The sequence below is a fragment of the Mercurialis annua genome, linkage group LG3 (assembly GCF_937616625.2).
Source record: "Mercurialis annua linkage group LG3, ddMerAnnu1.2, whole genome shotgun sequence".
NCBI lineage: Eukaryota > Viridiplantae > Streptophyta > Magnoliopsida > Malpighiales > Euphorbiaceae > Mercurialis > Mercurialis annua.
The window spans coordinates 9,276,792-9,289,648 of record NC_065572.1 but is presented as its reverse complement, the minus strand read 5'-3'; positions in this window follow the sequence as shown (position 1 = coordinate 9,289,648).

Sequence of the window (12,857 nt, the reverse complement as noted above, 5' to 3'; positions counted from 1 at the left end):
ACAAAAAATATGAAATTGATTCGAATTTTTTCCCAGTTAAGCTACTTCCGTGAGGCTCGCCGGCAAAACGAGCCTCCTAAATAAAAATAATAAAATATTTTTTTATATCTCATAATATCATCTTAATTTATTGAATTTTACACTGCTTCTGTCTCAATAGACTTGTCCACTTTCTCGTAATTACACAGATTTAAAAAATGCGACTGATATTATAAATATTTGTAATTTTCTTTAGTTTTCTTACAAAGTCATTAATTTTTAGTTTCTTATATATTTTAAAAAATAGCAATAAATAAAAACTAATTAGTGAATTTAAAATAAGTAAAATCTGAAAAAATTATTTTTTAAAAAATTTATTCAAAAGAAACGGGCATGAGTAAAAAATTAATAGAGAAAATGAACAATTCTATCAAGATAGAAAGAGTATTTTACTATAAAAATTTTAACGTGTCAAATATGATAATTATTTTTATTATATATTAAGACTCGAGTTCAATTCTGATACTTTGAATGTCGTTAGAATTCGAATTTGAGCTTTTAAGCTCATTCGAGTTCGAATTCAATATTGTACAACACAGTTGAATTCGAATTGGAGCTTGAACTTATTAAGATCGAAGTTGGCTCCATTAGTTTATGCCAATTATTCGTGTTTAAATTACAATTGTATATCTATCTAAAGGAGAATTTATAATTGTATTTCTATATAGAGGAGAATTAATTGCCAAGCATAGAAGCTATAGTAAATTGGATAGAAGTAACTTAAATACATGCACAGTTTTTTCACATGGAATGCCATAACTATAAGTAATAAATTTATGGCCTAATTATTTAAAAAACCCCACCTTATAACATTTTTGTCGTTTATATCCCGACCTAGAAAAAAATTCATTTGTATCCTTTTTTTGATTTTTCGTTTTCAACTCTACCCTAAAGCACTAAATTGAACTTTTTTTCTTAAAAAAAAGTTTAAAATAGTCCTTCATTTTTTAACCTATATTCTAATTAGACTTTAATGTTATTATTAATACAAAAATACCTTCTTCTTTATAAAATTAAAATTATAATAATTATTGAATTTGTATTATCTATAAATAATTTTTAAACACAAAACCGTAAAATTATATAATTTTTTTTTTAAAAAAACAATCGAATTCTCCGTCCGGAGGAAGAGGAGCCCGCGGCTCCTCCTCCATGGAGGAGGAGCCGCTCCTCCTTGACAGCAAGGAGGAGCTGCTCCTCCTTGAAAGTAAGGACGAGCAGACCGCTCCTCCTTGACAGCAAGGAGGAGCGATCTGCTCCTCCTTGCTGTCAAGGAGCAGATCGCTCCTCCTTCCTGCCAAGGAGGAGCGATCTGCTCCTCCCTGACATGGAAGGAGGAGAGATCTGCTCCTCCTTCCATGAAGGAGGAGCAGATCTGTGCTCCTCCTCCATGGAGGAAGAGCGGGTCGCTCCTCCTTTCAAGCGACCCGGAAAAAAATAAAAAAAATAATTTTTTTTGTAAAAAAATCTATAGCGGTGTATAAATTGAAAGAGTACGGTGGTTTGTCGGAAATGTTTTTTAATTTATTTAGTTTTTTAATAAAAATTTAAATATAATTGATTTGTTGGATTTATTTAAACATTTTTAAAGTTGAAGGATTTATTTGTATTTTTTCAAACAGAAAAAAGATGATATAATCCTTCTATTTAATTATTTTTAATGTTTTCATCCTTAAATTAAATAAATTGTCAAAAAATAAAATTTTAGGGTACAGTTGAAAACGAAAAATCAAAAAAAGGGTACAAATGAATTTTTTCCTAGGTCGGGGTATAAACAAAAAAATATGATAAGGTGGAGTTTTTTTAAATAATTAGGCCTAAATTTATCTGAACTATTAACAGTTTTTAGATTCCTTTAACTACCTTTTGGATATTTTTTTTATAACCAAAAATAAAAATAAAATTATGCAAACCCTCTTTTCTTTTAAAGGAAAAAATAATAATGGAAAAGCTACAGTTTTCTGAATTCTGATTTTGTGGGCATTTTATTCAAAAATTGGGACCTATCAATTAGTTATTATAGTATTTTTTTTTTGGTCAAAATTATTATTTATTATTATTGTCGACCAATGGCCAAATTGAAAGGATTATTAGGCGGTGCTAGGGGAAGAAATTTTTTTCTTTCACTTTTCTTCACGGTTTCTCCATCGAATTGTTTCCATTGGATGAAAATGGTGATTTTTGGTTTAAATCGGAGATTAAGGCCTTTTTTCGTCCATTTATTTATATTTGTATTAATTATTTTTCTCTTTATGGAGTAGGATTTTGGTTGTGGTTTGTTTCTTTATGGTTATATTGATCAATGTTTTAAAATCCGGACCGGTGAAAGAACCAATGTGGCTACCAGTTTAAGGTTCAACCGGTCGAACCGGTTAAACCTTTTTAATAAAATTACTCCATTCTGTATTTTGAGCTTTTAGATGTACATGAAATAATTTTTTAAATATATTTATATATAAATAAAATCAAGAAGATATTATATTTTGGACTTTTAAAATAAATAATATGGGCTTCATATTATGCACAAGCCTTTTCTCACTTTATCAAATATAATTGATAATCATTTGTTTTTTTTTTTACGGTCATTTGTTTTATTATTACATCCACTTTTACAAATTCTTCTTGACGGCTGCTCTCCATATCATGCAGTTAGCTATTTCAAAGTTCATTTGCTCTTTGTAAATTATAATCAAAAAACATATTTGCTCTTTGTAATGGATTTTGTTCTTTTGTCAAACATAATTTCATATGCATAATTGTCGTTTTCATCCGAATTTAGAGCTGCTAAGTTATTCATTTCTACTTTTGAAATTTCTATTTGAAGCTTTACTGAATTTGGAGCTGCGGTTTAAACATTTCTTCTCAAAAAACCAATCGGATTGTTGAGCTGAGCCAAACCGGACGGTTTTCTGGTTCAACCGGGTCAATGGTTTTTGATTTTTGACGGTTTTTTCCGGTTCAAACAGGTTGAACCGGATTTTTGGGTTTTTAGAGGTATTCGGACCGGACTGACCTCCGGTTCCCGGTTAAACCGGTTGAACCGGCCGGTCCGGGTTTTAAAACACTACTATTGATGTTTTTCCGTATTTTATCAAGATTTTATTGTTTTGAAAGATCACACGTACCTACTCTTGATAAATTCAGTTTGTTGTTGTTTCTTGATCCATTTCAAATTATTTTTGTAATGGTTCGAGTTTATTTGTTATAGATTTGGTGGTTTGACAATTTTTTACGATGATTCAAACTTACATATTGCAGATTCTTGATAGATTAAAAGATTTTACAGAAAAAAGCACAATAACATTAACTTTTGTATCTATCATCCATTTTAATCCATAATACATTCACATGCATGAATTTAATATTATCGGTGCACACAAAGTTCTATTTTCGTCCGATAGGTAAGCATGTTTCGTAGGATTCAAACTGATGTTTAAAATATTTCATATGCGATGTATTTGTATAGAACATTTTTTAACATAAGACAGATGCAAGTTCTCGATATTTAAAATTAGTAATACAAATTCATTGTGTTTTATGCAAGTCCAACACCACTACGATCACTACGGTTCTGATTCTGATCTTGACACTCTGAAACTCGGCAGATGTAACTTATATGTAACAACTATCACATGATGCACATTCATATAACTCTAAATTGACCTCTAAACTCAAATATATAACAGCTATCACATAATAATTCTGTTTTTAGTGATTGGTTTCTTGGTAATTTGCAGGATCATTGTGTTAACCTCAAGGATAATTGGAAGGTGGTCTTTGGCATAACCTGTTGGAGTTTGTGGCAGCAACGAAATAACTTCATCTTCAACGGTGAAACTCGCAGTTCACGTGAGATTGTTCATGCTATCAACCGTATGGTGAGCTACACGGATGAAGCTCAGAAATACGCCCTCCTCAACAACCCAGGCTTGGGTCCTAAGAAGGAGCTTCTTGTCAGTTGGACTCCTCCACCTTTAAACTGGCTCAAAATTAACACAGACGGCGCGGTTCGCTCTCCCTCAAACAATGCAGCTTCAGGAGGTGTGGCTAGGAACATCAATGGAGATTGGGTCTTCGGTTTCAGCAGGTTCATTGGAGTTTGCTCAGTGCTCCAAGCTGAGCTTTGGGGCGCTTTTGATGGCCTAGAATTTGCTTGGAGTAAAGGTTATCAACATGTCATTTTGGAAATGGACAGTAGTCTTGCGGTTGAAGCTCTCCTCAGCAATAAAGCTACTTCCAATGCTAATACTTATCTGCTTTGTAGCATCAAGAATATTCTGAAGAGGAACTGGCAAGTTTCTATCCAGCATACGTTTAGGGAGGGAAACCGCTGCGCTGATTGGATGGCTAATCTTGGTTTCGAGCATGGTCTCGGTCTGTTTTGCTATGATACTCCTGCTGGTCACATTACAAGTCTTCTTAGGGATGATATGCTTGGGGTCTCCATCCCTCGCATGAGCAGAAATTCTTAGGCCTCTGGTTTTTTTTGCCAGCTCTCTTTTTTCAAAAAAAAAAAAAAAAATACATATTCCTATAATTCATTCCAGTTACACATCCACACAATTAAATATTCACATATTCAATTAGCCGACTATCGATCTCTAACTCTACTTAAATTAAAAAACTTTATATCAATTCATTTTCATAAATTACTTTCTTTTTAAATTTCAATATTTGATCTTTTTATCGGCCGAATCGCTACTCTAGACCCGACGTTAAAATTCTCAAATTCAATTCTCATAACCCGTCAGCCGAAGTTGTCTCTTCCAAGGCCGGTTGCCACAATTACAAATATCTTAATTGATTTTTAATGTTTTAAAACACATAGTTAAATATTAATAAAAAACGACATTACAGAGCTTAAATCGGCAACATAAAGCTACCTCTTTGATCCTTATAGTACGCTTTCATTATCAAATGGCAGAAGGTACAAAAAAACCCTCGACTTTTTCTCAAAAGTATAGATCAGCCCTTTTATTTTTTTTGGGCACAATTAAGCCCTCGTGTTTTTAAAATTGAACAATCAAACTCTTGTTGTTTTAAAATCAAACAAATAAATCCTTTTAGTTTATTTTTAGGACACTTACCCGCTCAAATTTTTGGTAAATATTTTAAATATTAAAATTATTTTTGAACTTTTTTCCTATATGATTATGAGAGACATGTTAACCATTAACGAGTGTTTCTAATAGTGCTGGATGAAAGAGGTTATTTGTTCTATTTGAAAATAAAGAAGGCTTAATTATACTCCAAAAAAGTAAAAGGACTGATTTGTACTTTTGTGAAAACTACGAGGATTTTTTTGTACCTTTTGCCTATCAAATCAACAATAAACATGTTAACATATGCAATTCATTCAATTCAGCCTCTTCCTATAGTATACGAAATACTATCAATCCATCCATTTAACATATTTCATAATTAAATGATACCCACAATCATAATGCACAATTTATGAATATAATTCATCAATTTCATCACATCAATAGTTAATTACTTCTAGTTTAAATTAATCTCACACAAACAATTAACAAGCCACATAACTTACATAATTCATGAAACTTATTAATCAACTTTAAACTTTAATCAAGTTACATGCAATCCAATTTCATTAAACATTACACAAGTGCTCAAAAATCCTCACATTAATAAAATTACCTAAAGCATTCTCAAAATCAAAAAGTATTTATAATAAATACCTCGAGAATGATTATATCCAAATTGGAGAGGGTTTCACCAAAAAATTTGAAAAAAAGCATAAATTACATCACTTAATGTAACTTGAAGAAAATATGAAAGTCCTTCCATAATTTTGCTTATATGTGATGATTCTTGTCTTTAATATGATAGTCCAAGTGTCTTGATGTGTTATTAGGGTTTAGATGTGAGAGAGAGAGAGAGAGAGAGAGAGAGAGAGAGAGAGAGAGAGAGAGAGAGAGAGAGAGAGAGAGAGATGAGCTAGAGAGCGAGAAAGAAAACAAATCGTCTAAAAGTGCAGTTTAAGCTCAAAGTGGTAATATTTATAGACTACGCACACAAACGATTATGCAAGACCTTTTAAATGACCGTTTACATTTACGGGCTCATTTAGTTATATATATATATATATATATATATATATATATATATGTGTGTTTATAAACTAGAAGTTGATAATCTTCTTTAGACAAAACATAGAAGATTTAGTGCCCCAATTAGAAAATTAAATATGGCCTTCCAGAATCCTATTAAAAGTAATCACTAAGATGCCAAGCCAATGAAAGCAATCAACAAGAATTTGAGAGCAGCCAATAAATTACAAGCTGCTGATATGCATTTTGCCAACAAGAATTGGAACCATAAACTTTGTTCATTTTTTAATTAGTTTCTTCCTCTTCTCATCTTTAAATCCATCAAATAGGATTTCTTATTTACGTAATATGATTCTTTTTTAGTTGATTTTTTATTTTGTTAATTAAATATTTGTATACTGCTAATTAACACTTTACTTTTATAACATTTCAACAATAATATGAAATTTGAAAGGTTTTACTACATTATAATTTTTTATTGATAACATTAATGGAGGAATTTAAAACCAATAATTGAATAGAATAATAAGATACAAGGGGATAGAGGCTAACAATAGAAGAGAAAGCCTTAAACCCTAAAATAACATAAGGCGCCTTTATATAGGCGAACTAAACAATAAAGGAAAATACTATACTACCTTACAATAGCATATTAATTACGCTAACATTTATAAGTTATGAATTATACAAATATTCAAGATTTATTCATTCAATTTATATTTTTTATGGTTTTGAAATTTGAAGAGTTTTTATTGATGTTTTTAATTTAGAGAACTTGAATATTTTTGCTGTATTTTTATATTTATAAATTATTAATATTGAAGTGAAGGCTTAAGAAAGTAGGAACTTCAAAGATCAAATGGTTTCACCGTCCAATCGGAAAGCAACTAAATTAAAGTCCTGCTACTCACTTAATTGAGCGGCACAAAAAAGGCACCCTTTTACAAATTCAAGGCTCGATTACATTTTTTATTTGATTATTCATTTGCTTGTATTCTTTGAGTCTCATTTTATCTTATTTGTTTGTTAAATTAGAGTCTTGAAAGTTTATGTGGCGGGTTGTATATAACTTATACTTTAATCTCTTCAATGAATATATTTTTGAAAAAAAGTTTCAATAATAAAGGGAACCAAAAACACATCCTCTTTTTTTAATCGGTTATTTTTTTTATAAAGAATTAAACTTATAAGAAATTTCATACTTTCAAAAAATTAATTCAATTATAAAGTTTAATTAGAAAATTTGATTTCAATCGCGCAACGCGCGAGTATCGACCTAATTTAATAATAATCCAGAGCGAGTCCCAACTTGTAGCTAATCAAATCAATAAAACATTTAAAGATGGAGATTCCAAGATGAGAATATACGTGGAAAGAGTAAAGCACATACTCTGTAGATTTTAGACGAAGAAGGAAGATGGGAGCTCCAGTATATTTCCGTACTAGAAGATGAAGATGTTTTTTTTTTGTCGGAAGATGGTTTCATCTATAGATTAGAAAACGACTACGAGAGTCTCAAATCTAGCCACGTAAATGGGACTAGAAAATTACAATATAGAGGCTATTTGACTACATAATGTGTCAGCCAAAATAAAATACCAAAAATCTAGATCTAAAAATAAATCTAGATAAATAGGTACAAATTTATAAATCTAAAAATTACAACAAGAAATCCTTAGATTTACACATATCGTCGGGAGTAATATTCAAGCTGTAAAAATTAAATTTACAAACTAATCTTGCAAAAGGAAGCACAAGAAAATTCAAATTTTGTCGGCGCTTGTTCTGATCGGCTTCTAAACGAAGAACCACCAAGCGATTGAAGGATGCAAAATTCGGATTATAAGTGTTAAGATTTCATGTTGAAATCAAGAGCAAATACCTTGTAAAGCTTCCCATTTGAAGAAGAATGACCCATTCAGGGTGAATAGAAACCCATATAGGGTAGATGAAACCATAAGGGAGAAGAGAATAAAAAGATAAAGACATAAATATATGGGGATACCATTTATTTATTGAAAGATAGAGAAATTTAGAGGGCGGGGAGGTGATTTTGACCAAAAATTGGTCAAAGAATCACCTCCCATGAGATGTGCGGCGGGTGGAGCTTTAGGGTTTGTGGGGGGAGCAGTTTGAGAGAGAACTTGCCAACTAAAGTCACAGCAGTTGGAGAGGAAATTACCAAGAATTTCATTCATAGTACAACCAAGCTTCAACATTGAAAAGTCAAAAAGAATATTTCTTACCTAACTTTAAAAAAAAAGAGATATATACTATTAAAATATTTGGAAGAGGGAACACTTCTTGAAAGCAAGAAGAACGCTGACTAGGTAATGCGAGATGCACCTTATTTATCTTTCATTAGTAGAGTTTTGTATGAAAAATCATAACAGTCGTCATTAGCCGAGATGCCTCTTCAAGAAGGAAGAAGAGTATTTACTAGCAGAAGATTCATGAAGGTATTATATAACACCTATATCATCCATCATATGATAGCAAGGAAGATATTATTTTAGAGCTACTATTTGACAACCATAAAAAAAATGCAAAAGATGTACCCCTCCATAAAATTAACATAAGTAAAGTAAAGATGAAAGACATTTACTGAAGAAAAGTAACGTATCGTTTTTATAATATCTAAAATGTTGATCACGAATAATGGAAAATAATTTGACTACAAACGCTTTAGGAAAAATTGTTCCAATTTGCACATCAACCTCAAATTTTCCTCGGTAATCCACCCTCCATCATGTAACCGCGCTTCCGACTGACATCCAAAGAAGGATCCAATTGATAAAAAAATAGAATTTAAAGGACTAGTAAAATTAAAATTGAAGAAAAAGGATTAGATAACTAAAAACCGAATAAAAAAGATTTTGCAAATGGGTTTATCCTATGTATAAAGCAATACCAACAGAGGTTTATTTGCCTCCTGAATAAAAGGTCAATTAAAGTCAAGTTTATGATTTTGAAGAAAAAAAACACGTCGAACTTAATGTTTTGACTCTTTTTATCTTTTTAGATGAGGTGCAAAAAATGATTGGGGTATTATATACAAATTTAGCCAGAGGTGACATAGTTATTGGGTAATTTGAAGTTAAACGAGTACAACGAATTAAAATTTCAAGTACATAATTTTTTTTAAAACCACAAATTTAACCTTATTTAATTTTTTGTGCTAAATGTAGAGAGTAAAATGAACTTTTGTCTTAAGCAATACTCATGTCCAACACTTTCTTTCCTAAACATGGATCTACTAAACCAGCAACATTGGGAACTGTCAACTCCGACCTATCTTTTTTATGAAAAATTACCTTCAAATTTTTATTTTTTTTATTTTTTTAAAACTGACCAAATTAGTCTCCAACAAAAGTAAATTCACAAGAGTAAACTCTACCTTCTAGTAAGGCTGAGCAAAAACCGAAGCAGACCGAAAAACCGGACCGAACCGAACTGAATTTCATTGTTTGGTGCGGTTATTCAGTCAGTTTGGTCTGGATCGGTGTAAAATATGTTAAACTCTGGAGTTTGGTGTTTGGTTTGGATTGAGCCAATGAATAACCGAAGAAACCGAAAAACCGAGGCAACCGACCCAGCAATACGACGCCGTTTTAAGTCCAGGGGTTCCACACATGATACGATGCCGTTTTCTCCCTTGCTAACCTCTAACCCTAATCTAAAACGCACCGTATGGCTTGGGCTTTCATATAAAAACCATTTTATTTCCCTAACCCTAATCATTCGCCCCTTTTCACTCTCTCATACGCTCCTCTCTCTTAGTCTCTCTGATCTCTCTCTAAAAAACCTCTTCGTTTTCAAACCCTAACTATTCTCTACTTCAATCTCGACTGTAATCTCTCATGTTTATCTATGATTTACTCTATACTATTATATAATATTTAGTCATATACAATTTCCCCTAACAAATTGGTAGTTTAAGTGGTTGCGATCAATGAATCATTGAATCCGTCTCCTCCTTGTGCAGAGATCGTGAGTGTGTTTGTTCTATCCCTTTGATTTCTTACCTTCTGTTGTTATTTATTTTACTATTTTAAACCTTTTGATGTCTGATTATTGGTGTTTCTTCTATGCATGTGTTCTGTTTTGAACAATGGAGGCTTGGTGGAAGCCCTAGCTTTAACCACGGTAAGTGAGTTTCTTTATCAATGTTTTGTTCTCTTTTCTGTGGTTTATGTTGTCTGTCTCTGGTGTTTGATACCTGTTTTTTTCCTTTGTATGTTTTCTTTATGAAACATGGAGCCATGGTGGAAGCTCTGAGTCCCTAATCCTGAATCCCTTAATATTACGAAGGTATTATAAAAAGAACTTTTCTGTTCTTTCTTTCTGTTCAGTTTCTTGTTGTTTCGTTGCTCTATTAAATTACTTATTTGTTCTTTTTATGGTGAATATGTATTTGAAGAAGATTCACATACTCTGTGAATCATTGGTGGGAGCCCTAACTCGATTCATTCTGTTCTGTTCTTGATCTTCCAATCTGCTTGATTTGTTGCATCCACTTGCTTTCAGTAAGTATTTTTAATCTCTTTTATTTTCTTTTTCTGATATGTTTAATTAATTGTTTTTCTTGATTTGTATTTGATGTCTTCGTCTGATGTTTTATGTGCAGATGTCCGAGTCTGACCCTGAGCAAGTTCTTGCTTTGGGTGCTGCTGGAGATGGCCTGATTCAATCGTCGTTGCCGTGCCCTGAGCAGGAACATGCTGCTGTGGTGGGTGAGGGCTCATCTGTGCCCACTCAACAGAAGTAAGGGGATGTAACTGTGGCTGCAAATAATACAGCTGAAAAAAAGAAAGCAGATTGTGGTAAGATCTAAAGTATGGGAACATTATGAGCGTATTGTTGATGAATCCTCTGGAAAATTGCTTATGGCTAAGTGTTTGTATTGTGCTAGGGTTTATCATTCTGATACTAAATTAAATGGTACTTCAACTCTTAGAGCACATAATTTTGCATGTCTTAAAAATCCACACGCTAAACATACTAGACAGGCCTTGCTTACTCTGCAACCTGTTATTAAATGTGATGGGGATGAGGGGAATGGACAATTGGGTACATGGAAGTTTTCACAACAGGCTGTTAGGGATGATGTTGCTTATATGCTTGCTATAGATGAGCTTCCTTTTAGATTTGTGGAAGGTCCTGGCTTTAGGAGACTAATGAGTATTGCATGCCCTAGGTTTGTTATCCCTTCTAGATGGACTGTGAATAGAGATTGTTATCAATTGTACCTAGATGAGAGGTTAAAGCTAAAAACCTTTTTAAAAAATCAAAGCCAAAGGGTTTGTATTACCATTGATACCTGGACCAGTATACAAAGGGTCAATTACATGTGTGTAACATGCCATTGGATTGATACTGAGTGGAAGCTTCTTAAAAGAATTCTGTCCCTTGTCCCTGTTTGTGGCCACAAAGGTGATTACATAAGTAAGACCTTAGAAAATTGTTTCCTTGCTTAGGGTTTGAAAAATGTATTTACTGTTACAATGGATAATGCTGGGAATAACAACACTGCTATGCTGCTTTTAAGAAAAAGATGATGTTGTGGGGCACTGATGTTTGTAAATGCTTGTATATGCATATGAGGTGTATCGCACATGTTATTAATCTTGTTGTGTCTGATGGATTGAAAGAAATGAATGCTTCTGTGAAAAAAGTTAGAGATTGCATTAGATATATCAGAAATAGTTCGTCTAGGCTAAAACAGTTTAATGATCTAGCTAAAGAAGCTAAATTAGGCACTAAAAAATCTTTTTGCCTTGATGTGCCTACTAGATAGAATTCCACCTATCTTATGCTTGATACTGCTTGTCTTTTTAAGTCTGTGTTTGATTCTTATGAGGAAGTGAGTGAAAGTTTTAGGAATGACATGGCAGAAAACCTTCCTAATATTCATGATTGGCAAGATGTTAAGAAGTTCTCTACTTGCCTATCTTATTTCTATACCACTACACTACGCATCTCTGGATCATTATATGTAACATCAAACATGCATTTTCTGGAGATATGTGATCTGTCTGTCATGTTAGATGAGATGATTGTTAGTGATGATGTAGAAATTAAGCAGATGGGCATGAAAATGAGAGAAAAATCCTACCTCTAAATTCAATGACTTGTTGTTTTCTTTGAATAACCTGTTTGGCAATGAGCATGGTTCTATTTTGTTTGAGACTGTCAAGTATGAGTTAAATGTCTTGTTTGATGAGTACCAAAATGCCTATTTGACTGGTTTATCTGGAGGTGGAAGTTTTCAATTTAATTCTAGTCAGCCTGAAGAGGGCCTTTTTTATAGTCAAGTGCCAATCCTGCCAGTGCCTCCTCCTGCTAAAAGGCATACCTCCTTAATGAAGGCTAAATTTGCTGAACATAATAAGGAGCGTGCGGAAACTAGGCCAAGGAAATCTGAGCTGGAAATATACTTGAATGAGGACCCTGTTGAGAATGATGCTGTCTTTGACATATTACACTGGTGGAAGCAGAATTCTGCAAGATTTCCAATCCTTTTGAGGATGGCTCGTGATATCCTTACGGTCCCAATTTATACTGTCGCTTCTGAATCTGCCTTCAGCACATCTGGTAGAGTGCTAGATTGTTTTAGGAGTTCTTTAACTCCAAAAATTATGGAAGCTCTTGTGTGCACTCAGGATTGGCTCAGAAAAGAAACTGTCCCTCTTGTGGTTGAGGAAATTTTGGATGAGCTTGAACCTTTCGAGCAAGGTTATGCACTCT